Genomic DNA, 25,537 nt, shown 5'->3' on the forward strand with positions numbered 1-25,537 from the left:
TTTCACATGTCCTTGTGACTTTTCAAGGTGTTTGAGTAACTGTAAACCTAAATTCAACCCAATATAAGGCACATGTAGGCTCAAGTTATTTTCATGCCCATTAAGTTCAGAGAGTAAAATAAGGTACAAAAAGGATAAGGGGCAATGGCAAGTCAGAATTAAACTCTGAAAAAGGAGTGCTGATAAGCAGACTCAAAGCTAATTACTTGCCTGTTAGATGATGTCCCACTTCAGGGCACATTAAGCAGGTGCTCAAAGAGCTACAAATCAGGGGCAACACAAATATGAGAAAAGTTCATTTTTATATACCATTACAGAATTTTTTTTTTTTTTTTTTGCGGTACGCGGGCCTCTCACTGTTGTGGCCTCTCGCGTTGTGGAACACAGGCTCTGGACGCGCAGGCTCAGCGGCCATGGCTCACGGGCCCAGCTGCTCCGCGGCATGTGGGATCATCCCGGACCGGGGCACGAACCCGTGTCCCCTGCATCGGCAGGCGGACTCTCAACCACTGCGCCACCAGGGAAGCCCCATTACAGAATTTTAAAACAGAAAATTAGAAAGAAACTATTTTAATTCCAGTACATACATGTAAATGTTATGTTTTATGGGTTAGTATCATTTTATTTGTAAGTACATGTGGGTTAAGGCACCCTATTTAAGATGTTGAAAGGTCTTAATCTGGGCCTGCCTTGCTTCCATCACAATTAAATAAAATTTTAAGATAGAACTTCAGACTCAGTGGTGAAAACATTTTTAATGAGTGAAGATGAAGATGCATACAAAGTATCAAAGAAATTTTTTGAGACTTTCAAAATATTTACAATTCACAGCAAACATTTAGCCAATGGAAACTGCTTGCTTGTTTTGAAATGAATGTTTCACACTACCTATGTTGACTCATCACCTAAACAGAGACAGATTTACCCTGAAGCTAATTAAGCTTAACTTTCAGTATCCTTCTTGGGCTTAGCCCTCCATTCTAAGACTCTGAACCAACTTTTGTTTTCACAGATTTGCACTGTTTTCCTTTCAAAGGACACTCAATATCGTAGATGCTTTGGAGCTCCATACCATCTAGATCAACCCAAGCTAATCACTTCAAAAGACCAGAGGAAGCAGTCATCTGATAGGAAAAAAACTCAAGCAGTTTGTTAGCCCTATTTACTAAATCCAATTTTTAATTTTAACTACATGGATTTTACAAAAGGGGTGTGTATATTTCCTTTTAATTCCATTGTGTGAGTTAGAATAAAGTCCCTCTTCAGAATTTATATACCCCATTATCTTTAAAAGTATCACATTGCCTAAAAAAATTATAACAAAGAAATTAGACATACTTCTATTAAATATTGAGTATATATATGGTTGTAGAAATATTCATATTTAAGCCAACTTTCATCTTTGCCCAGAAGTTAACTGATTATTTAAAAGCTGCACATTTAAATAATGGAAAGCATGCACATTTTAAAAATGCCATCCTTCAGCTGATCTCCTTACTCAGCTTTTATTAACAAATTTCACTACATAATATATATTACTGGAAAATTGATTTTAAAGTTTTGGAGGTTGTTGGAAGTGAATACAACTTACTTGCAAAAATTATATTACTTAAAAGCTGGCTGAAGCTTGCTCACTCATGAATATTCAAAATGAAAACAGGGAGTTGTCAGTTGCATACTATCTATCATATATGAATTACAATAGCATGTGCATTTACTTAATGAACCTGATTGATTGTAAAATGTCTATATCCAACGTGTAATTTTTAAGATTGTGCTTTGTTTTTTCTTATGAGATTCAATAACCTCAAAGTACCAAGATCTGGCTTATGGCATGTTCAATTATACTTAAGTACCACATTTTATAAGATAAGGAGAATAAATAAAACCTTCTTCTATTCAGCACCTGCCAGTCAAAGGTTCCTAAACCTATTATATTATACAACTCGGTAACTGCAGTCTATTCAAGTCCAAGGGTACGCTGAAGAAAAAAATATGATGTTCCAAGTCTTTCTTAGAGCAGAGGGAAAAGGAAACACTGTAAAACCACAAAGGTAAATTCTTCTTATACAAAGTCTTATGATAATTTAATACTCATGCAGAGCAGATGGACCTTCTGCTCTAAACTCTTAATTCAAAAGACTCAAATAGGCAACTTGTGAGACAATAGGGCACCAAATGGAGCTTGGCAGAGCGAGAAGCACAAAACGAATGAGATCACAATTGCTTCATTTCCTTTCAAGCAATCAGCACAAACAGGGTGAATTTGGCTTAGAAAGAACCCAAAGTGAGTGATTTTTGTCTCGTTTCTTTTTTGATCAGTTGCTGTGATTCTCCATAATTCTGAGGTTTACTCTAAATACCTAGTAATGCCATCAGGGTATGCCTTTCCTAGGTTCTTTAGGGGAAAAATGTTAAGAAACTCAGAAATATATACATACATATATACATATATAGGTATATATTCCTAATCATTCCTAAAAAATACTACAAGGAATCTTGAAAATCCATAAGGATGGCTCTGGGACGTAGGAGTAGACTGCAGGAGTAAAAGTCGTATTAATTTGTTGATACATTTAACAAATACGTACTGAGCTCCTGCTAACATGCCAGGTAGTCTGCTAGGTACTAGGATTCAAAGATGAAAGAGACATGTTTCTACCCCTCACTACTGAGTTGGGAAGACAGACTCGTACACAACTAACTATAATAAAAGCCAAGATCAAGTGCTATAACTGAGAAATTCATAAGTGACAGGTAAACACAGGAGACCAAGTGGTAAACTGGGGGTGGGGGCGGGGGCACTGGATCAAAGGTGAGGAAACAAGGGCTGGAGAAGGACCCAGACTCTGGCAATAGCGACAAGTCATCATCACCCCAGGGATAAGGAACAGGGAGAGGAAATGGTTTTATTGGAGCCCACAGTGAGCCAGAGTTATGAAGGAGAGGCAGCCCAGTGGGAGTCGAAATCATGAGAGACACAGGTACCACCAGAAACCCAGCCTGGTGCAGGGAAGGAGCAGGGGAGAAACACGGCCAACTCTCTCTCCTCTGACCTTCCGATTTCCTGCCAGTGCATCTCATTGGCAAACCCTACCCAAAGCCAGCTGGCAAGGAGACCAGGGTGATACAGTCTGCAGAAGTCCAGTTCCTGGGGTACAGAGTAGGACAGAGAAAGACAGGTGGGGTGCGTGGGGTGTCCAGGAGAAAGAATAACCAACCCCCAGCACTGGTAGCTATCACAGTAATTCAACTTAGACCATGAAGAGAAATAGTTTACAAGGATAGGTTGCTTACAAGAGCATGAGAGAGTGGAACACAGTAAAAATAAATTTTAAAGAGGAAAAATTGAGACATTTAAAAAATACAGCTCTATTTAAAAAAAAAAAAACCCAGATAGCTTATCAAAATGAGATCCATACGCAAGGAGAAGGCAAAATGAAGGAACTGGACAGATCAAGTGTTGAAACAGAGGAGAGGAAACAGATTAGGTGTTGCCTTGATTTTAACCAAGGCTAGCTCCTGTAGGTATCAGGGACAAAGCCTCAGGGATAATAATGATCACTGTGGCTACCACACTGACTGCAAGAAAGTCTCTAGAATTCCCTAACTGAACTGCACCTCCCTGTTTACCCTTCCCCAGCACAGTATAAGAAATCACTTCCTCAACAAAACAACAAAGGAATAATCATTTTGCTGTATTGATTTCTTCTTCAATTCAATTGCATTAACATGTTCATAGACAGAGGCTTCATTTCTTTCCTAGTTTTAGGGTGTGTGTGTGTGTGTGTGTGTGTGTGTGTGTGTGCTGGTGTGTGCATATATAGCAATAAGTTTCTTGTGACATAACTCTGGATTCCTATGTCCAAATCACTTACCAGCTTAAAGCAGAATTATGCCAACTAGGCTGCATTTTCAAAGATCTACGCTAAATGATTTATTGAGTATATTACACGTACATATTCGAAGGTAATGAAGCCTCTAGGGGGAAGGGTATTAATTCATTGATACAGTCTTATCCCCTTGCAGACTAAGAAGCTAAGCCCCCATGCAGTCAGACTAACCCATAGCACTATTGCTACTCTTAAGTTATTAATATTAACCAATGTCAAAGGCATATTCACTATGACTCTCATATACACATACACACACACACACACACACACACACACACACAATACCATACACACACACCAGGGGGTATCGTTCACATCGTGTGAATTATGTCACTCAGAGCTGTCCAATGAACAGTCTATTAAGCCATATGGAGAGAAATTAACTAGAACTTGGGGAAATTCAATAGGATGCTGTAACAATTGGTATACATGTTTTACCAAGGTTATATTAAATATCACTAATCACATAGTTAATAGCACCATAATTATGAGAAAATCTGAAAAAGCAATTAATGTGAATTATTTTCCCTTAATCTCTCCTCTATTTTAACAATTAACAAGAAATAAGAAGACAGGAAATGCAACAGATGCAAATTTGAGACTCTTCAGTTGTAAAAATGTGAAAAGGAATTTATAGAACAGATTGAGAAATGGGTAAGTGAAAGAAGCCAGTAAAACTCTAAAAGCTATAAGTTACACAATAAAATCATGATTCATGGGTCATTAATGCAAAGATAGAAAATGCAGATCCCTCTAATGAGATCTAAATCAACTTCTGCAAACCTTTGTAGAAAGAATTATCCAAATCTATCTAACAATATTTTAGAATATAAAAGCAAATAGACATATACTATACTTCTAAACATTTCCTCAGTGACTATATATTTAGATTCTTTTTTTTACTGGATTGAAAATACATGAGTCTACACTAAATTTCCCTATTGGTATCATCACCTTTAAAAATGATACAACACAGAGGGCAGACAGCAGAGTAAGAAGAACTACAATCCTGCAGCCTGTGGAACAAAAACCACATTCACAGAAAGATAGAAAAGAAGAAAAGGCAGAGAGCTATGTACCAGATGAAGGAATAAAATAAAACCTCAGAAAAACAACTAAATAAAGTGGAGATAGGCAACCTTCCAGAAAAAGAATTCAGAATAATGATAGTGGAGATGATCCAGGACCTCAGAAAAAGAATGGAGACAAAAATCCAAAAGATGCAAGAAATGTTTAACAAAGACCTAGAAGAATTAAAGAACAAACAAACAGAGATGAACAACACAATAACTGAAATGAAAACTAAACTAGAAGGAATCAATAGCAGAATAACTGAGGCAGAAGAACGGATAAGTGACCTGGAAGACAGAATGGTGGAATTCACTGCTGTGGAACAGAATAAAAAAAAAAAGAATGAAAAGAAAAGAACACAGCCTAAGAGACCTCTGGGACAACATTAAACACAACAACATTCGCATTATAGGGGTCCCAGAGGGAGAAGAGACAGAGAAAGGACCAGAGAAAATATTTGAAGAGATTAGAGTCGAAAACTTGCCTAAAATAGGCAAGGAAATAGCCACCCAAGTCCAGGAGGTGCGGAGAGCCCCATGCAGGATAAACCGAAGGAGAAACATGCCGAGACACACAGTAATCAAATTGGCAAAAATTAAAGACAAAGAAAAATTATTGAAAGCAGCAAGAGAAAAACGACAAATAACATACAAGGGAACTCCCATAAGGTTAACAGCTGATTTCTCAGCAGAAACTCTACAAGCCAACAGAGAGTGGCATGATATATTTCAAGTGATGAAAGGGAAGAAACTACAACCAAGATTACTCTACCCAGAAAGGATCTCATTCAGATTCGATAGAGAAATCAAAAGCTTTACAGATAAGCAAAAACTAAGAGAATTCAGCACCACCAAACCAACTCTACAACAAATGCTAAAGGAACTTCTCTAAGTCTGAAACACAACAGAAGAAAAGGACCTACAAAAACAAACCCAAAACAATTAAGAAAATGGTAATAGGAACATGCATATCGATAATTACCCTAAATGTGAATGTGTTAAGTGCTCCAACCAAAAGACACAGGCTTCCTGAATGGATACAAAAAACAAGACCCATATATATGCTGTCTACAAGACCCTACCTCAGACCTAGGGACACATTCAAACTGAAAGTGAGGGGATGGAAAAAGATATTCCATGCAAATGGAAATCAAAAGAAAGCTGGAGTAGCAATTCTCATATCAGAAAAAATAGACTTTAAAATAAAGAATGTTACAAGAGACAAGGAAGGACACTACATAATGATCAAGGGATCCATCCAAGAAGAATATATAACAATTATAAATATATATGCACCCAACATAGGAGCACCTCAATACATAAGGCAACTGCTAACTGCTATAAAAGACGAAATGGACAGTAACACAATAATAGTGGGGGACTTTAATACCTCACTTAAACCAATGGACAGATCATCCAATATGAAAATTAATAAGGAAACACAAGCTTTAAATGACACAATAGACCAGACATATTTAATTGATATTTATAGGACACTCCATCCAAAAACAGCAGATTACACTTTCTTCTCAAGTGCACATGGAACATTCTCCAGGATAGATCACATCTTGGGTCACAAATCAAGCCTCAGTAAATTTAACAAAATTAAAATCATATCAATCATCTTTGCTGATCACAACACTATGAGATTAGAAATGAATTAAAGGCAAATAAATGTAAAAAACACAAATACATGGAGGCTAAACACTACGTTACTAAATAACCAAGAGATCACTAAAGAAATCAAAGAGGAAAACAAAAAATACTTACAGACAAAGGACAATGAAAACACGATGATCCATAACCTATGGGATGCAGCAAAAGCAGTTCTAAGAGGGAAGTTTATAGCTATACAAGCCTACCTCAAAAAACAGGAAACATCTTGAATAAACAACCTAACCTTACACCTAAAGGAACTAGAGAAAGAAGAACAAACAAAACCCAAAGTTAGCAGAAGGAAAGAAATCATAAAGATCAGAGCAGAAATAAATGAAATAGAAACATAGAAAACAATACCAAAGATCAATAAAACTAAAAGCTGGTTCTTTGAGAAGATAAACAAAATTGGTAAACCATTAGTCAGACTCATCAAGTAAAAGAGGGAGAGGACTCAAATCAAGAAAATTAGAAATGAAAAAGGAGAAGTTACAACAGACACCACAGAAATACAAAGCATCCTAAGAGAGTACTACAAACAACTCTATGCCAATAAAATGGACAACCTGGAAGAAATGGACAAATTCTTAGAAAGGTATAACCTTCCAAGCCTGAACCAGGAAGAAACAGAAAATATGAACAGACCAAGCACAAGTAATGAAATTGAAACTGTGATTAAAAATCTTGCAACAAACAAAAGTCCAGGACCAGATGGCTTCACAGGTGAATTCTATCAAACATTTAGAGAAGGGGAGAGCAGGAAGATGGCGGAAGAGTAAGACGCGGAGATCACCTTCCTCCCCACAGATACACCAGAAATACATCTACACGTGGAACAACTCCTACAGAACACCTACTGAAGGCTAGCAGAAGACCTCAGACCTCCCAAAAGGCAAGAAACTCCCCACGTACCTGGGTAGGGCAAAAGAAAAAAGAATAAACAGAGACAAAAGGATAGGGACGGCACCTGCACCAGTGGGAGGGAGCTGTGAAGGAGGAAAAGTTTCCACACACTAGGAAGCCCCTTCGCGGGCGGAGACTGCGGGAGGCGGAGGGGGGAGCTTCGAAGCCGCGGAGGAGAGCACAGCAACGGGTGCGGAGGGCAAAGCGGGGAGATTCCCGCACAGAGGATCGGTGCCGACCGGCACTCACCAGCCCGAGAGGCTTGTCTGCTCACCCGCCGGGGCGGGCGGGGCTGCGAGCTGAGGCGCTGAGGCTCGGGTTTCGGTTTCGGATGGAGCGCAGGGAGAGGACTGGGGTTGGCGGCTTGAACATAGCCTGAAGGGGTTAGTGCACCACAGCTAGCCGGGAGGGAGTCCGGGGAAAAGTCTGCACCTGCCGAAGAGGCAAGAGACTTTGTCTTCCCTCTTTGTTTCCTGGTGCGTGAGGAGAGGGGTTTAAGAACGCTGCTTAAAGGAACTCCAGAGACGGGCGCGAGCCGCGGCTAAAAGCGCGAACCCCAGAGACGGGCGCGAGCCGCGGCTGAGGGCGAGGACTCCAGAGACGGGCGCAAGCCGCGGCTGGAGGCGCGGACCCCAGAGGCGGGCGGGAGACGTTGGGGCTGCTGCTGCCGCCACGAAGGGGCCTGTGTGCGAGCGCACGTCGCTCTCCACGCCCCTCTTCCGCGGAGCCTGTACAGCCCGCCACTGCCGGGTTCCCGGGATCCGGGGACGACTTCCCCGGGAGAGCGCACGGCGGGCCTCAGGCTGGTGCAACGTCACGCCGGCCTCTGCCGCCGCAGGCCCGCCCCGCATTCCGTGCCCCTCCCTCCCCGCCGGCCTGAGTGCGCCAGAGCCCCCGAATCAGCGGCTCCTTTAACCCCGTCCTGTCTGAGCAAAAAACAGACGCCCTCCAGCGACCTACACGCAGAGGCAGGGCCAAATCCAAAGCTGAGCCCCTGTGAGCTGTGAGAACAAAGAAGAGAAAGGGAAATCTCTCCAGCAGCCTCAGAAGCAGCGGATTAAAGCTCCACAATCAACTTGATGTACCCTGCATCTGTGGAATACATGAATAGACAGCCAATCATCCCAAATTAAGGAGGTGGACTTTGGGAGCAAGATCTATGATTTTTTTCCCTATTCCTCTTTTTGTGAATGTGTATGTGTATGCTTCTGTGTGAGATCTTGTCTGTATAGTCTTGCTTCCACCATTTGTCCTAGGGTTCTATCCGTCCATGGTTTTTTCTTAAAATTTTTTTCTTAATAATCAATTTTAATTTGAAGAACGTTATTATACTTTACCTTCGTCCTTTCTTTCTTTCTTTCCTTCCTTCCTTCCCTCCTTTAGACAACGAATCATACCAAATTGAGGAGGTGGTCTCTGACAGCAAGATTTATGATTTTTCCCCCTTTACCTCTTTTAGTGAGGGTGTATGTGTACGCTTCTGTGTAAGATTTTGTCTGTATAGCTTTGCTTCCAACATTTGTCCTAAGGTTCTATCCGTCCCTTTTTTTTTCTTTTTCTTTTTTCTTTTTTTTTTCTAAATAAGAATTTTTTAATTCAATAACTTTATTATACTTTATTTTATTTTTACTGTATCTTCTTTCTTTCTGTTTTTCCTTCTTTCCCTCCTTCCTTCCTTCCTTCCTCCCACCCTCCCTCCCTCCTTTCGTTCCTTCTTTGCTTCTTTCTTTCTTTCTTCCTTCCTTCCTTCCTTCCCTCCTTTCCTTCTTTCTTTCCTCATACTTCTACTAATTCCCTCTACTTTTTCTCCCTTTTATTCTGAGCTGTGTGGATGAAAGGCTCTTGGTGCTCCAGCCAGGAGTCAGGACTCTGCCTCTGAGGTAGGAGAGCCTACCTTGTGGACACTGGTCCACAAGAGACCTCCCAGCTCCACATAATATCAAACGGTGACAATCTCCCAGAGACCTCCATCTTAACAGCAGCACCCAGCTTCACTCAACGACCAGCAAGCCACAGTGCTGGATAACCTGTGCCAAACAACTAGCAAAACAGGAACACAACCCCACCCATTAGCAGAGAGGCTGCCTAAAATCATAATAAGGCCACAGACACCCCAAAACACACCACCAGACGTGAACCTGCCCACTAGAGAGACAAGATCCAGCCTCATCCACCACAACACAGGCACTAGTTCCCTCCACCAGGAAGCCTACAGAACCCACTGAACCAACCTTAGCCACTGCAGACAGACATCAAAAACAGGAGGAATTACGAACCTGCAGCCTGCAAAAAGGAGACCCCAAACACAGTAAGATAAGCAAAATGAGAAAACAGAAAAACACACAGCAGATAAAGGAGCAAGATAAAAATGCACCAGACCTAACAAATGAAGAGGAAATAGGCAGTCTACCTGAAAAAGAATTCAGAATAATGATAGTAAGGTTGATCCGAAATCTTGGAGATAGAATGGACTATAGAATGGACAAAATGCAAGAATCAGTTAACAAGGACCTAGAAGAACTAAAGATGAAACAAGCAACGATGAACAACACAATAAATGAAATTAAAAATACTCTAGATGGGATCAATAGCAGAATAACTGAGGCAGAAGAACGGATAAGTGACCTGGAAGATGAAATAGTGGAAATAACTACTGCAGAGCAGAATAAAGAAAAAAGAATGAAAAGAACTGAAGACAGTCTCAGAGACCTGTGGGACAACATTAAATGCACCAACATTCGAGTTATAAGGGTTCCAGAAGAAGAAGAGAAAAAGAAAGGGACTGAGAAAATATTTGAAGAGATTATAGTTGAAAACTTCCCTAATATGGGAAAGGAAATAGTTAATCAAGTCCAGGAAGCACAGAGAGTCCCATACAGGATAAATCCAAGGAGAAATACGCCAAGACACATATTAATCAAACTCAAAAATTAAATACAAAGAAAGCATATTAAAAGCAGCAAGGGAAAAACAACAAATAACACACAAGGGAATCCCCATAAGGTTAACAGCTGATCTTTCAGCAGAAACTCTGCAAGCCAGAAGGGAGTGGCAGGACACACTGAAAGTGATGAAGGAGAAAAACCTGCAGCCAAGACTACTCTACCCAGCAAGGATCTCATTCAGATTTGATGGAGAAATTAAAACCTTTACAGACAAGCAAAAGCTGAGAGAGTTCAGCACCACCAAACCAGCTTTACAACAAATGCTAAAGGATCTTCTCTAGGCAAGAAACACCAGAGAAGGAAAAGACCTATAAGAGCGAACCCAAAACAATTTAGAAAATGGGAATAGGAACATACATATCGATAATTACCTTAAATGTAAATGGACTAAATGCTCCCACCAAAAGACACAGATTAGCTGAATGGATACAAAAACAAGACCCTTATATATGCTGTCTACAAGAGACCCACTTCAGACCTAGAGACACATACAGACTGAAAGTAAGGGGATGGAAAAAGATATTCCATGCAAATGGAAACCAAAAGAAAGCTGGAGTAGCAATTCTCCTATCAGACAAAATAGACTTTAAAATAAGGACTATTAAAAGAGACAAAGAAGGACACTACATAATGATCAAGGGATCGATCCAAGAAGAAGATATAACAATTGTAAATATTTATGCACCCAACATAGGAGCACCTCAATACATAAGGCAAATACTAACAGCCATAAAAGGGGAAATCGACAGTAACACATTCATAGTACGTGACTTTAACACCCCACTTTCACCCATGGACAGATCATCCAAAATGAAAATAAATAAGGAAACACAAGCTTTAAATGATACATTTAACAAGATGGACTTAATTGATATTTATAGGACACTCCATCCAAAAACAACAGAATACACATTTTTTTCAAGTGCTCATGGAACATTCTCCAGGATAGATCATATCTTGGGTCACAAATCAAGCCTTGGTAAATTTAAGAAAATTGAAATTGTATCAAGTATCTTTTCTGATCACAACGCCATGAGACTAGATATCAATTACAGGAAAAGATCTGTAAAAAATACAAACACATGGAGGCTAAACAATACACTACTTAATAATGAAGTGATCACTGAAGAAATCAAACAGGAAATCAAAAAATACCTAGAAACAAATGACAATGGAGACACAACGACCCAAAACCTGTGGGATGCAGCAAAAGCAGTACTAAGGGGGAAGTTTATAGCAATACAAGCCCACCTTAAGGAGCAGGAAACATCTAGAATAAACAACCTAACCTTGCACCTCAAGCAATTAGAGAAAGAAGAACAAAAAAACCCCAAAGCTAGCAGAAGGAAAGAAATCATAAAAATCAGATCAGAAATAAATGAAAAAGAAATGAAGGAAACAATAGCAAAGATCAATAAAACTAAAAGCTGGTTCTTTGAGAAGATAAACAAAATAGATAAACCACTAGCCAGACTCATCAAGAAAAAAAGGGAGAAGACTCAAATCAATAGAATTAGAAATGAAAAAGGAGAGGTAACAACTGACACTGCAGAGATAAAAGAGATCATGAGAGATTACTACAAGCAACTCTATGCCAATAAAATGGACAATCTGGAAGAAAAGGACAAATTCTTAGAAATGCACAACCTGCCAAGACTGAATCAGGAAGAAATAGAAAATATGAACAGACCAATCACAAGCACTGAAATTGAAACTGTGATTAAAAATCTTCCAACAAAGAAAAGCCCAGGACCAGATGGCTTCACAGGCGAATTCTATCAAACATTTAGAGAAGAGCTAACACCTATCCTTCTCAAACTCTTCCAAAATATAGCAGAGGGAGGAACACTCCCAAACTCCTTCTACGAGGCCACCATCACCTTGATACCAAAACCAGGCAAGGATGTCACAAAGAAAGAAAACTACAGGCCAATATCACTGATGAACATAGATGCAAAAATCCTCAACAAAATACTAGCAAACAGAATCCAACAGCACATTAAAAGGATCATACACCATGATCAAGTGGGGTTTATTCCAGGAATGCAAGGATTCTTCAATATACGCAAATCTATCAATGTGATAAACCATATTAACAAATTGAATGAGAAAAACCATATGATCATCTCAATAGATGCAGAGAAAGCTTTTGACAAAATTCAATACCCATTTATGATAAAAACCCTGCAGAAAGTAGGCATAGAGGGAACTTTCCTCAACATAATAAAGGCCATATACGACAAGCCCACAGCAAACATCATCCTCAATGGTGAAAAACTGAAAGCATTTCCACTAAGATCAGGAACAAGACAAGGTTGCCCACTCTCACCACTCTTATTCAACATAGTTTTGGAAGTTTTAGCCACAGCAATCAGAGAAGGGAAGGAAATAAAAGGAATACAAATCGGAAAAGAAGAAGTAAAGCTGTCACTGTTTGTAGATGACATGATCCTATACATAGAGAACCCTAAAGATGCTACCAGAAAACTACTAGAGCTAATCAATGAATTTGGTAAAGTGGCAGGATACAAAATTAATGCACAGAAATCTCTGGCATTCCTATATACTAATGATGAAAAATCTGAAAGTGAAATCAAGAAAACACTCCCATTTACCATTGCAACAAAAAGAATAAAATATCTAGGAATAAACCTACCTAAGGAGACAAAAGACCTGTATGCAGAAAATTATAAGACACTGATGAAAGAAATTAAAGATGATACAAATAGATGGAGAGATATACCATGTTCTTGGATTGGAAGAATCAACCTTGTGAAAATGACTTTACTACCCAAAGCAATCTATAGATTCAATGCAATCCCTATCAAACTACCAGTGGCATTTTTCACAGAACTAGAACAAAAAATTTCACAATTTGTATGGAAACACAAAAGACCCCGAATAGCCAAAGCAATCTTGAGAACAAAAAAAGGAACTGGAGGAATCAGGCTCCTTGACTTCAGACTATACTACAAAGCTACAGTTATCAAGACGGTATGGTACTGGCACAAAAACAGAAAGATAGATCAATGGAACAGGATAGAAAGCCCAGAGATAAACCCATGCACATATGGACACCTTATCTTTGATAAAGGTGGCAGGAATGTACAGTGGAGAAAGGACAGCCTCTTCAATAAGTGGTGCTGGGAAAACTGGACAGGTACATGTAAAAGTATGAGATTAGATCACTCCCTAACACCATACACAAAAATAAGCTCAAAATGGATTAAAGACCTAAATATAAGGCCAGAAACTATCAAACTCTTAGAGGAAAACATAGGCAGAACACTCTATGACATAAATCACAGCAAGATTCTTTCTGACCCACCTCCTAGAGTAATGGAAATAAAAACAAAAAGAAACAAGTGGGACCTAATGAAACTTCAAAGCTTTTGCACAGCAAAGGAAACCATAAACAGGACCAAAAGACAACCCTCAGAATGGGAGAAAATATTTGCAAATGAAGCAACCGACAAAGGATTAATCTCCAAAATTTACAAGCAGCTCATGCAGCTCAATAACAAAAAAACAAACAACCCAATCCAAAAATGGGCAGAAGACCTAAATAGACATTTCTCCAAAGAAGATATACAGACTGCCAACAAACACATGAAAGAATGCTCAACATCATTAATCATTAGAGAAATGCAAATCAAAACTACAATGAGATATCATCTCACACCAGTCAGAATGGCCATCATCAAAAACTCTAGAAACAATAAATGCTGGAGAGGGTGTGGAGAAAAGGGAACCCTCTTGCACTGCTGGTGGGAATGTGAGTTGGTTCAGCCACTATGGAGAACAGTATGGAGGTTCCTTAAAAAACTACAAATAGAACTACCATATGACCCAGCAATACCACTACTGGGCATATACCCTGAGAAAACCAAAATTCAAAAAGAGTCATGTACCAAAATGTTCATTGCAGCTCTATTTACAATAGCCCGGAGATGGAAACAACCTAAGTGCCCATCATCGGATGAATGGATAAAGAAGATGTGGCACATATATACAATGGAACATTACTCAGCCATAAAAAGAAACGAAATTGAGCTATTTGTAATGAGGTGGATAGACCTAGAGTCTGTCATACACAGTGAAGTAAGTCAGAAAGAAAAAGACAAATACCGTATGCTAACACATATATATGGAATTTAAGAAAAAAAAAATGTCATGAAGAACCTAGGGGTAAGGCAGGAATAAAGACGCAGACCTCCTAGAGAACGGACTTGAGGTTATGGGGAGGGGGAGGGGTGAGCTGTGACGGGGCGAGAGAGAGTCATGGACATATACACACTAACAAACGTAGTAAGGTAGATAGTTAGTGGGAAGCAGCCGCATGGCACAGGGATATTGGCTCGGTGCTTTGTGACAGCCTGGAGGGGTGGGGTAGGGAGGGCGGGAGGGAGGGAGACGCAAGAGGGAAGAGATATGGGAACATATGTATATGTATAACTGATTCACTTTGTTATAAAGCAGAAACTAACACACCATTGTAAAGCAATTATACCCCAATAAAGATGTTAAAAAAAAAAAAAATTTAGAGAAGAGCTAACACCCATCTTTCTCAAACTCTTCCAAAAAACTGTGGAGGAAGGAACACTCCCAAACCCATTCTATGAGGCCACCATCAGCCTGATACCAAAACCAGACAAAGATACTACAAAAAAAGAAAATTACAGACCAGTATCACTGATGATTATAGATGCAAAAATCCTCAACAAAATACTAGCAAACAGAATCCAACAACACATTAAAAGGATCATGCACCATGATCAAGTGGGATTTATCCCAGGGATGCAAGGATTCTTCAATTTATGCAAATTAATCAATTTGATACACCATATTAACAAATTGAAGAAGAAAAACCATATGATCATCTCAATAGATGCAGAAAAGGCTTTTGACAAAATTCAACACCCATTTATGATAAAAACTCTCCAGAAAATGGGCATAGAGGGAACCTACATCAACATGATAAAGGCCATGTATGACAAACCCACAGCAAACATCATTCTCATTGGTGAAAAACTGGAAGCATTTCCTCTAAGATCAGGAACAATACAAGGATGTCCATTCTCACCACTATTATTCAACATAGTTTTGGAAGTCCGTGCCACGGCAATCAGAGAAGAACAAGAAATAAAAGGAACACAGATTGGAAAAGAAGAGGTAAAACTGTCACTGTTTGCAGATGACATGATACTATACATAGAGAATCCTAAAGATGCCACCAGAAAACTACCAGAGCTAATCAATGAACTTGGTGAAGTTGCAGGATACAAAATTAATGCACAGAAATCTCTTGCATTCCTATACACTAATGATGAAAAATCTGAAAGAGGAATTAAGAAAACACTCCCATTTACCATTGCAACAAAAAGAATAAAATATCTAGGAATAAACCTACCTAGGGAGGCAAAAAACCTGTATGCAGAAACTATAAGAAACTGATGTAAGAAATTAAAGAAGATACGAACAGATGGAGAGATATATCATGTTCTTAGATTGGAAGAATCAATATTGTGAAAATGACTCTACTACCCAAAGCAATCTACAGATTCAATGAAATCCCTATCACACTACCAATGGCATTTTTCACAGAACTAGAAAAAAAAATCTTAAATTTTGTATGGATTCACAAAAGACCCCGAATAGTCAAAGCAGTCATGAGGGAAAAAAACGGAGCTGGAGGAATCAGACTCTCTGACTTCAGACTATACTATAAAGCTACAGTAATCAAGACAATATGGTACTGGCACAGAAACAGAAACACAGATCAATGGAACAAGATAGAAAGCCCAGAGTTAAACCTGCACACCTATGGTCAACTAATCTATGACAAAGGAGGCAAGGATATACAATGGAGAAAAGACAGTCTCTTCAATACATGGTGCTGGGAAAACTGGACTGTACATGTAAAAGAATGAAATTAGAACACTCCCTAACACCATACACAAAAATAAACTCAAAATGGATTAGAGACCTAAATGTAAGACCAGACACTATAAAACTCTTAGAGGAAAACATAGGAAGAACACTCTTTGACATAAATCACAGCAAGATCTTTTTTGATCCACCTCCTAGAGTAATGGAATTAAAAACAAAGATAAACAATGGGACCTAGTGAAACTTCAAAGCTTTTGCACAGCAAAGGAAACCATAACCAAGATGAAAAGACAACCCTCAGAATGGGAGAAAATATTTGCCAACGAATCAATGGACAGAGGATTAATCTCCAAAATATATAAACAGCCCATGCAGCTCAATATTAAAAAAACAAACAACCCAATCAGAAAATGAGCGTAAGACCTAAATAGACATTTCTCCAAGAAGACATACAGATGGCCAAGAAGCACATGAAAAGCTGCTCAACATCACTAATAATTAGAGAAATGCAAATCTAAACTACAATGAGGTATCACCTCACACTAGTTAGAATGGGCATCATCAGAAAATCTACAAACAAATTCTGGAGAGGGTGTGGAGAAAATGGAACCCTCTTGCACTGCTGGTGGGAATGCAAACTGATACAGCCACTATGGAGCACAGTATGGAGGTTCCTTAAGATACTAAAATAGAGTTACCATATGATCTGGCAATCCCACTACTGGGTATATATGCCAACCATAACTGAAACAGACACATGCACCCCAATGTTCACTGCAGCACTATTTACAATAGCCAGGTCATGGAAGCAACGTAAATGCTCATCGACAGACGAATGGATAAAGAAGATACGGTACATATATACAACGGAATATTATTACTCAGCCATAAAAAGGATCAAAATTGGGTCATTTGTTGAGACGTGGATCGATCTACAGACTGTCATACAGAGTGAAGTATGTCAGAAAGAGAAAAACAAATATTGTATATTAATGCATATATGTGGAACCTAGAAAAATGGTACAGATGAACTGGTTTGCAGGGCAGAAATAGAGACACAGATGTAGAGAACAAACGTATGGACACCAAGGGGGGAAAGCTGCGGGGGTGGGGGTGGGGGTGTGATGAATTTGGCGATTGGGATTGACATGTATACACTGATGTGGATAAAACTGATGAGTAATAAGAACCTGCTGTATAAAAAAATAAATTTAATTTAATTTAAAAATTTAAAAAAAGTTAGGGCTTCCCTGGTGGCGCAGTGATTGAGAGTCTGCCTGCCGATGCAGGGGACACGGGTTCGTGCCCCGGTCTGGGAAGATCCCACATGCCGCGGAGGGGCTGGGCCCGTGAGCCATGGCCGCTGAGCCTGCGCGTCCGGAGCCTGTGCTCCGCAATGGGAGAGGCCACAGCAGTTAGAGGCCCGCGTACCGCAAAAAAAAAAAAAAAAAAAGTTAAATGAAATAAATTCATTTTAAAATAATAATAATGCATTTTGGGAAAAAAAAGAAAAAAAATAAATAAAAATGATACAACACAAAATTAAAGGTTATAGATACCAAGAAGAAAAACAGTATAATTCACTTAGTGAGAAATGGGATTTATAATTTCTTTAAAATTCTCTTTGAAAACACCAGGTATCAGTGATCTTTAAATTGTTTAAGCTGTCTGTTAAGGGCAGAGTTGTATAAAGTAGTGGCTTTTACATGATGTTCTTTCTAATCTTGATTTCCACTGGGAGGGCTCTTAAAAACCCCATGTACAATGGCAATTATTTCATTTTGAGTCAACATGATACTTATTTGTTAGTTATATACAAATCAAAACTGTTGGATGAGGGGCTTCCTGGTGGCGCAGTGGTTGACAGTCCGCCTGCCAATGCAGGGGACACGGGTTCGTGCCCCGGTCCGGGAAGATCCCACGTGCCGCGGAGCGGCTGGGCCCGTGAGCCATGGCCGCTGAGCCTGCGCGTCCGAAGCCTGTGCTCCTGAACGGGAGAGGCCACGTCAGTGAGAGGCCCGCGTACCGCAAAAAAAAAAAAAAAAACTGTTGGATGAGAAAATATCTCATTAACTGTAATTATGTATAAGTATATTTTTATTATAGCTTTTAAAAAAGAATGCACAATAAATGTATTCATGAAACAGGCTAAGATTCTGTGGAGTCAAACAAAAAAATCTGAAAGTGTTTCAATATTCTTAAAAGACTCCAATTAGCCATGCTGCATTTATCCAGCCCACAATCTTGTTTGAAATCTGGACTCACTTGGAGTCAATTCTTAACAATATGGTTGTAATAAAAGTTTTGAGCACTAAGTGCTATAAATTAATTTTCCCTCTTTCTACAATGCTTAAATTTCTATTAGAGCACTGAACCCATTTTTCCTTTCCTCTAGTTAGTTGTACATTTTTTTTTATCTTTCCTACATGAGATGGGGGCAGTGTCTTAATTTGTCTTTGGATCTTGTACTCAGCACCCAGCACTGACCATAAATAATAAATTTTAAAGGTTTGTTGAATTTTTTTTGGTAAGTTCTCTTCTAGCTTCCTATTTGATGAAAAGCCTGAAAACAAGAAAATTGGCCTCTCTGATCTTCATGTGCCCCTTTATATTTGGCCCTATCCTCTGATTTTGCCTCTTATAATAAAGGTCCTATAAATTGGGTCTCACAGAAATATTTTGCCTTTTCTGTTAAATGGCAGCTTATTCTCCACTGAAGTAGAACTGGAGCACTTGAAATGGGAGATCTATCAGTTACTGAAAAATAGCTGGCTACTGTCAAAGCAGTATGAATAATACAAGACAACACATACAACGGAAGTCTGCTTGGACAATTTGATGACAAAACCTTCTCCTTTCTCTACATAAAGCCAGTTTTTATGAGTCAATGCTGTTTAAATGATCAAAATTTCAGTGTTTAAATAATTCACAAATTCATTAATTATACATGATTGCCTCCTTTAACTAAATCTCATTAATTGTTTGGGAATTTAGTTGTTTGCAAAACTAATATCAGAGTTTAGGAAATGAGAGCATGAGAGCAGATGCACAAACCTCCTTTCTCATCCTATATATATCATGTCCTTGCACTTCTAAAGGACCAAAGAGTGCTTCTCCTAGGGGGCCTTAATTTAGGTCAGTAGCCTATTCTTCCAAAACGAGAACAGGCCCTGAAACACCATAAATCTAGCAGTAGTGAGGGGTTAGGAGGCAAAGGAGGATAAAAATAACTTCCAGAATACAACAAAAGCATAAATTCTAACACCCTATCCAGATCAGCCTTTGGTTAGAAGGGTAGATACTGGGAAAGCAAGAATTGGATATTTAGAAGATCATAGCAAGAAGGCCAAGTCTATAGATGGAAGGAGGAGTTCAGTACTTTTGCCCCTAATTTGATTCTACCTATTTAAATTGTAACTAAGATAGATCCTGAAATTCTTTTCATTTAGCTACCTTTCTACCACTGGCCCCTATTCTTGATCCTACCTCACATACCATAGGATGGATTCTTTTAAAAAAGACAGTGTAATCAATTCATTTAGTCTCCTGGGGATAAGAAAAATAAATTTAATGAGTGAAGGTAAAGATTTGGAGAAAAACATAATATTCATGTCAATACATGAACACGTTTAAAGTGACAACATGAACATACATGAGGTGACAGCTTTTACAAAGATAACATAATATATAATATAATATGGAAACTGCCACACACTGCTAGTTCAAAGCCAGAACTAGAACTCCTCTGAAAAAAAAACTTCTGCGTACATTTTCTTACCACTAAGAATCCAGTGACCTCAGTCAAAATTTAAATGCCTAATCTTTAGTTTAACTTTGAGGAGTGTATTTCCAAAATGACTGGCACCTTTCAGACATATGCTGTTTCATTATTATATTGACAAAGATACTGAATGTTTTGTGAATTGTAAAGCATGATCCTTTTCATTATAAACCACACACTAGTGCTCAACTAAGAGATTACAAGTAAAGCCCCTGAAAGAGTGATTGTGCAATTTTAAAATAGCATCTGTGTACAGGCAAAACAAAGAACGTATGGTAGGGGGTGGGGCCTGGGGAAGGTAGCTGTCTTAGGAGGACATATTTTAAATGTAGTTGTCTGAGTGGTATATTAATAACGCCTTCTATTATGCAAAGCGTATGAGCCAAGGGAAGAGAAGAAGCCAAAGGTTAAGGGGAGCCAGCTCCATGTAGAATAAGACATGCAGACGGACAGCACACTGAGGAGGGAGGAGAGAGCAGAGGAAGCAACGGAGGACAAAAAAATTATAAAGCATAAATTGAGATGGAGCAGGAGAAAGGAAAGCAGAAAGCAACGAAAGTTTAAACAAAAGGAAACTTGCAACAAGAGTGGCAACACCTGGTGGAAATAAGAAGCATTTATGATAACCTCCTGTCCACCAGGCACTGTCCTAGGAAGGCGCCTTCCTGCCTTCAAGGAGCATTCAGTCTAGTGTGGGAAACAGAGAAGCACATGTACAAGGAAATCCACACAACTCAGAGGAAGAAAAACGTCTTACGAGAGTGAACTGGAAATGCTTTCCAGCAGAGGGGCATTTGAAAATGACCACTGAAGAAGAATCACTTTAATGTGATTTAAATCAGAGACAGAGTACTCACGATACAGTCAGAGACCAGAATAGAATAATAATCATAATAGACTTCGGACCCAGATCTTAAAGAACATCTCATCAGGATACCTTTATAAGCTGGAATTCATTTATGATCAGTTGATTTTATAACCAATTTATATACTCCCAATCTACTGGGCCAACAGTTCTCAACTGTGGATGCATATTAAAATCACTTGAAGAACATTTAAAACTCTATGCCCAGCTGCATAATAATAAGAATCTCAGAGGGTAGGACTTGGGCTTCTTTATTTTTTAACACTGCCCACGTATACAGCTAAGCTTGAAAACTATATTTCTATGCAGAGGAAAAAGAACTAGGAAAAGAGAACATTAGAATTAACATTTAAATAAGGACAGTCACATAGATATTCAGTAGAAGACTCTTTATTCTATGTTATCTGGACAGGTATTTGGTCCATAGTTTGAAAAAAACCAGTTAAAGTGAGAAATCATAGACAACAATAAATATGTACCCGAAACATTTTAATTAAAAACACATCCTCACACATTCAACGTTTTGAAGTAGACCACTTTTCTTCAGTATGGATTTTCTGACTGTGCTTCATCGTAATCTTGATTATATAAATAAAATGTAAAATGTGTTGCTCATAATTTCTAAGTTTTTGTTTGTTTGTTTTAAGGGAAACAAGATAGACACTCATGAAGCAATCTATAGAGAGATCATTCTTATCCTATGTTTTCTTTCACGTTTTACAACTGTCTTACTGACACCTAGTTCAAGAGGATATTTTTTAGCAGTATGAGTTTATCATCTTTTCCCAAAGCACTCAACTTTTATTAAAGTTTCATTGGCTTGCATATTATATTATGAATATGTATTTATAGCATTTCAATAGTATTTCTTTTCACATTCATATTTCATTGGCTTGCATATTATGTTATGAATATGTATTTATAGCATTTCAATAGTATTAGAATTACAGTACAAATACAGTTGCCATAAACAGGCTTGGGAACAAACATCTACCTCTTGGTTAGCATGCAAATCTAACTTATGTTGTCATGGCAGCGTAAGTGTACAGGTTTAGCCTCAAGTTCAGCTGATACTTTTTTTTTTAACAGCGCCAATGGAATCACAGAGGAGTGTTTCTCCGATCACTTGGAGATCTTATTTAAATGAAGATCCTCGTTAGGTATGGAATGGGGCCTGAGATTCTGCATGTCTCACCAGCTCCCCAGTGATACTGATGCTGCCGGTCCAGTGATCACATTTTGGGTAACAAAGTTGTAGACCATTGATTATTAACCCAGCTTGCACATAAGAATCACCCAGGGAGTTTGTTGAAACTACCAATTTGTGGCACCCAGACCAATTAAATCAGAATCTCCGGGGGGAGGGGCCTGGGCATGAGTATTTTGTAAGAGCGTTCAGGTGTTTCCAGTGTATGGCCCGTGTTGAGAATCACCTGTGTAGATTAATCCATCTAGTCAATTCAGTGGTCTTTTAATATACATCTCCATCCTGGATAATATCAGAGAGTAACTGATAGGATGTTACTAAAAGAATTTGGCCAAAATTATTTTAGTCTTATGCTATAGTTAAGGATAACATCATAAACCTAAAGTTCTATTTCCAGTGGCATCTTAACTTCTAAATCATTTTCTTATGTTTATAACTACAAAAAAGTAATAGGAGTAACGGAAGTGGAAGACAAGGGAGAGGGTGAAGGAGAGGGAGGGGATGCCAGGGAGAGAGAGAAAGAGAGAGAATTCATACACCCTGTAAGACTAAAGCTTAAGCCTCGTTAAATACAGCTGTACTTGTATTTTGGGACAAAATATTTGTTAAAATACATCACTTTTTCCTATTTTCAGGCAATTTTCCCCCTTAGGGGGCCAATTAAGCAAAATTTTCTACAGCTATGCTAAATGAAACATTGAGGTTAAAATGTTAAACACATTAAGCCTGGAAATTAAGAATTAAATTACCCCCAAATTTAACACTTCTCATAATAATACGTCAAAATGTGATCACATTCCCCCAAAGCCTCTGGAATTAAGAAGTGAAAGGGCTTCCCACAATTTTTTATGCCTTTGAAGATACTGTCACATGTATTGCTGCATTTCTCCTCACCTCCATTTATTAAGAAGAAAATTACGGAAACGTTCATTCTCATCCTCTCGATAAATACTTCTTGAATAGCCACTATACACCACACACTGTGCTCAGCACTGGGGACACAGACGTGAACAGAAAGAATGAACTTTGCCCTCATAGAATCTGCAATATAGAGGAGGATTCAAAGACAACTAACCAGGCAGATATGCAATAACTGAAGGTTAACACTAAGTAAAGAAAACAAACAAGAATCAGGCACTGAATAACTAGGAGGGTATTTTAAATTTGATCAGGGAATACTACTTTGGATTGATCAGGGAATACCTCTCTGAGGAGATGAAATTTTAGCTGAGACTGAAGGCTGAGAGGACCTAATGTGGGAAAAACAACAGGAAAAGTATTCCAGGCAGAGGGGGAAATTAGCTTGGCTTATTTGAGAAACAATGAGTTCCAGCACAGAATTTTTTACTTACCTATTGTTACTGATTTCTAGCTTATTTGCATGTGGTCAGATAGTATACCCTATATAATTTAATTCTTTGAAATTTGTTGAGATGAGCTTCATCATCCAGTACATAATCAATATTTGTGAATGTTCCATAGGTGCTTAAAGAAACACATAAAGTGCACTTCGGGAGAGTAATGGTCTATATAGGTTCTTTAGGTGTGGATTTTTAATCGCATTCAAGTGCTCTGTATTCTTAATGATTTTTTTGTGTGCTTGTATTCTGTCAATTCCTGCAACTTCATTCTGACTGTGAATTCATCTATTGCTCCATGTAGTTCTGTTAATTTTGTTTCGTATATATTGAGGCTATATTATTAGGTGTATACAAATTTAAATTGCTATGTCTTATGTATGGATTCTAAAAAAAAAAATGGTTATGAAGAACCTAGGGGCAGGACAGGAATAAAGACGCAGACATAGAGAATGGACTTGAGGATACGGGGAGGGGGAAGGGTAAGCTGGGACGAAGTGAGGGAGTAGCATGGACTTATATACACTACCAAATGTAAAATAGATAGCTAGTGGGAAGCAGCCACATAGCACAGGGAGATCAGCTCAGTGCTTGTGACCACCTAAAAGGGGTGGGATAGGGAGGGTGGGAGGGAGCTGCAAGAGGGAGGAGATATGGGGATATATGTATATGTATAGATTATTCACTCTTTTATAAAGCAGAAACTAACACACCATTGTAAAGCAATTATACTCCAATAAAGATGTTCAAAAAAATTTTAATTAAAAAAATTGTTATGTCTTCCCTGTGATTTGAAATGTTATCATCATGAAGTAACTGGTAATACCTTTTGCCTTAATGTCTACATTGTCTGATATTAATTGGGAGAAACTAGCTTTCTTTTCCATGGGCTTTTTACTATTCTTTCACTTTTAAATTTTCTGTATCCTTATGTTTTAGATGTGCATCTTTTAAACAGTAGAGTTGGATTTCATTAATTCAGTTTCAAAATATTTATTTTTTAAATGGGATCATTTACATTTAATGTAATTAATTTTAAAATCTACTATCTCGTGTTTTTTCCCTCTGCCTATGCTGTTTCTTTTTCTCCCTGTTTTATAACTTATTTTCTATTGCTTTTTTAATCTATTTTCCCTTACACTCAATAACACATTTTAACACATTTTACTCCCTGCTATACTATAATGTTATTGTTGTATTTTAAAATTAATTCTATATATTCTTAAATAAGATCTTATGAGAATGATGATAATTGTCTTATTCTATTAATATTCATTGAGGTTTACTCACATGAACTTCATTTTTCAGCTTTTTATATTTCTGAAACATTTTTACTTCATCTATGAAATTATTCTTATTAAAAACAGAATTCCAGTCAGGAACTCTTTTCCTTCTGTATATTGAAGATACCATTTCACTCCCTTTTGGCTTCACCTGTTGTTATTGAGAAGTCAGTGGACACAATTTGGAAGGAGAATAAAGTTAGAGGACTGACTCTACCCAACTTCACTACTTACTATTAAGCTACAGTAATCAAGAGAATGTGATACCGGCAGAAAGAATAGACAAATAGATCAATGGAACAGAATAGAGAGCCCAGAAATAGACTCCCCATAAATCTAGTCACCTGATCTTTGAAAAAGAAGCAAAGGAAATGCAATGAATCAAAGGCAGTCTCTTCAACAAATTCTGCTGGAACAACTGGACGTGCAAAAAAATAAATCTCGATCCATCACAAAAATTAATTCAAAATGGATCATAGAACTAAACGTAAAACACAAAACTATAAAACTCCTAGAAAATAACAGAGGAGAAAACCTAGATGACCTTGGGTATGGTGATGCCTTTTTAGATACAACACCAAAGGCAAGGTTCATGAAAGAAATGATTGATAGCTAGACTTCATTAAAATTTAAAACTTCTGCTCTGCAAAAGACAATGTCAAGAGAATCAGAAGATAAGCCACG

The 25,537-nt window shown here is 38.3% G+C and overlaps 1 protein-coding gene across 1 annotated transcript in view; it reads right to left on the reverse strand.

Annotated features, from left to right (window-relative positions):
• Positions 1–25,537, reverse strand: part of NELL2 (neural EGFL like 2) — a 385,449-nt gene that overhangs the window by 234,773 nt on the left and 125,139 nt on the right. The window lies entirely within an intron of this gene.

Source organism: Leucopleurus acutus, assembly GCF_964270905.1.
Source record: "Leucopleurus acutus genome assembly, chromosome: 11".
Taxonomy (NCBI): domain Eukaryota; kingdom Metazoa; phylum Chordata; class Mammalia; order Artiodactyla; family Delphinidae; genus Leucopleurus; species Leucopleurus acutus.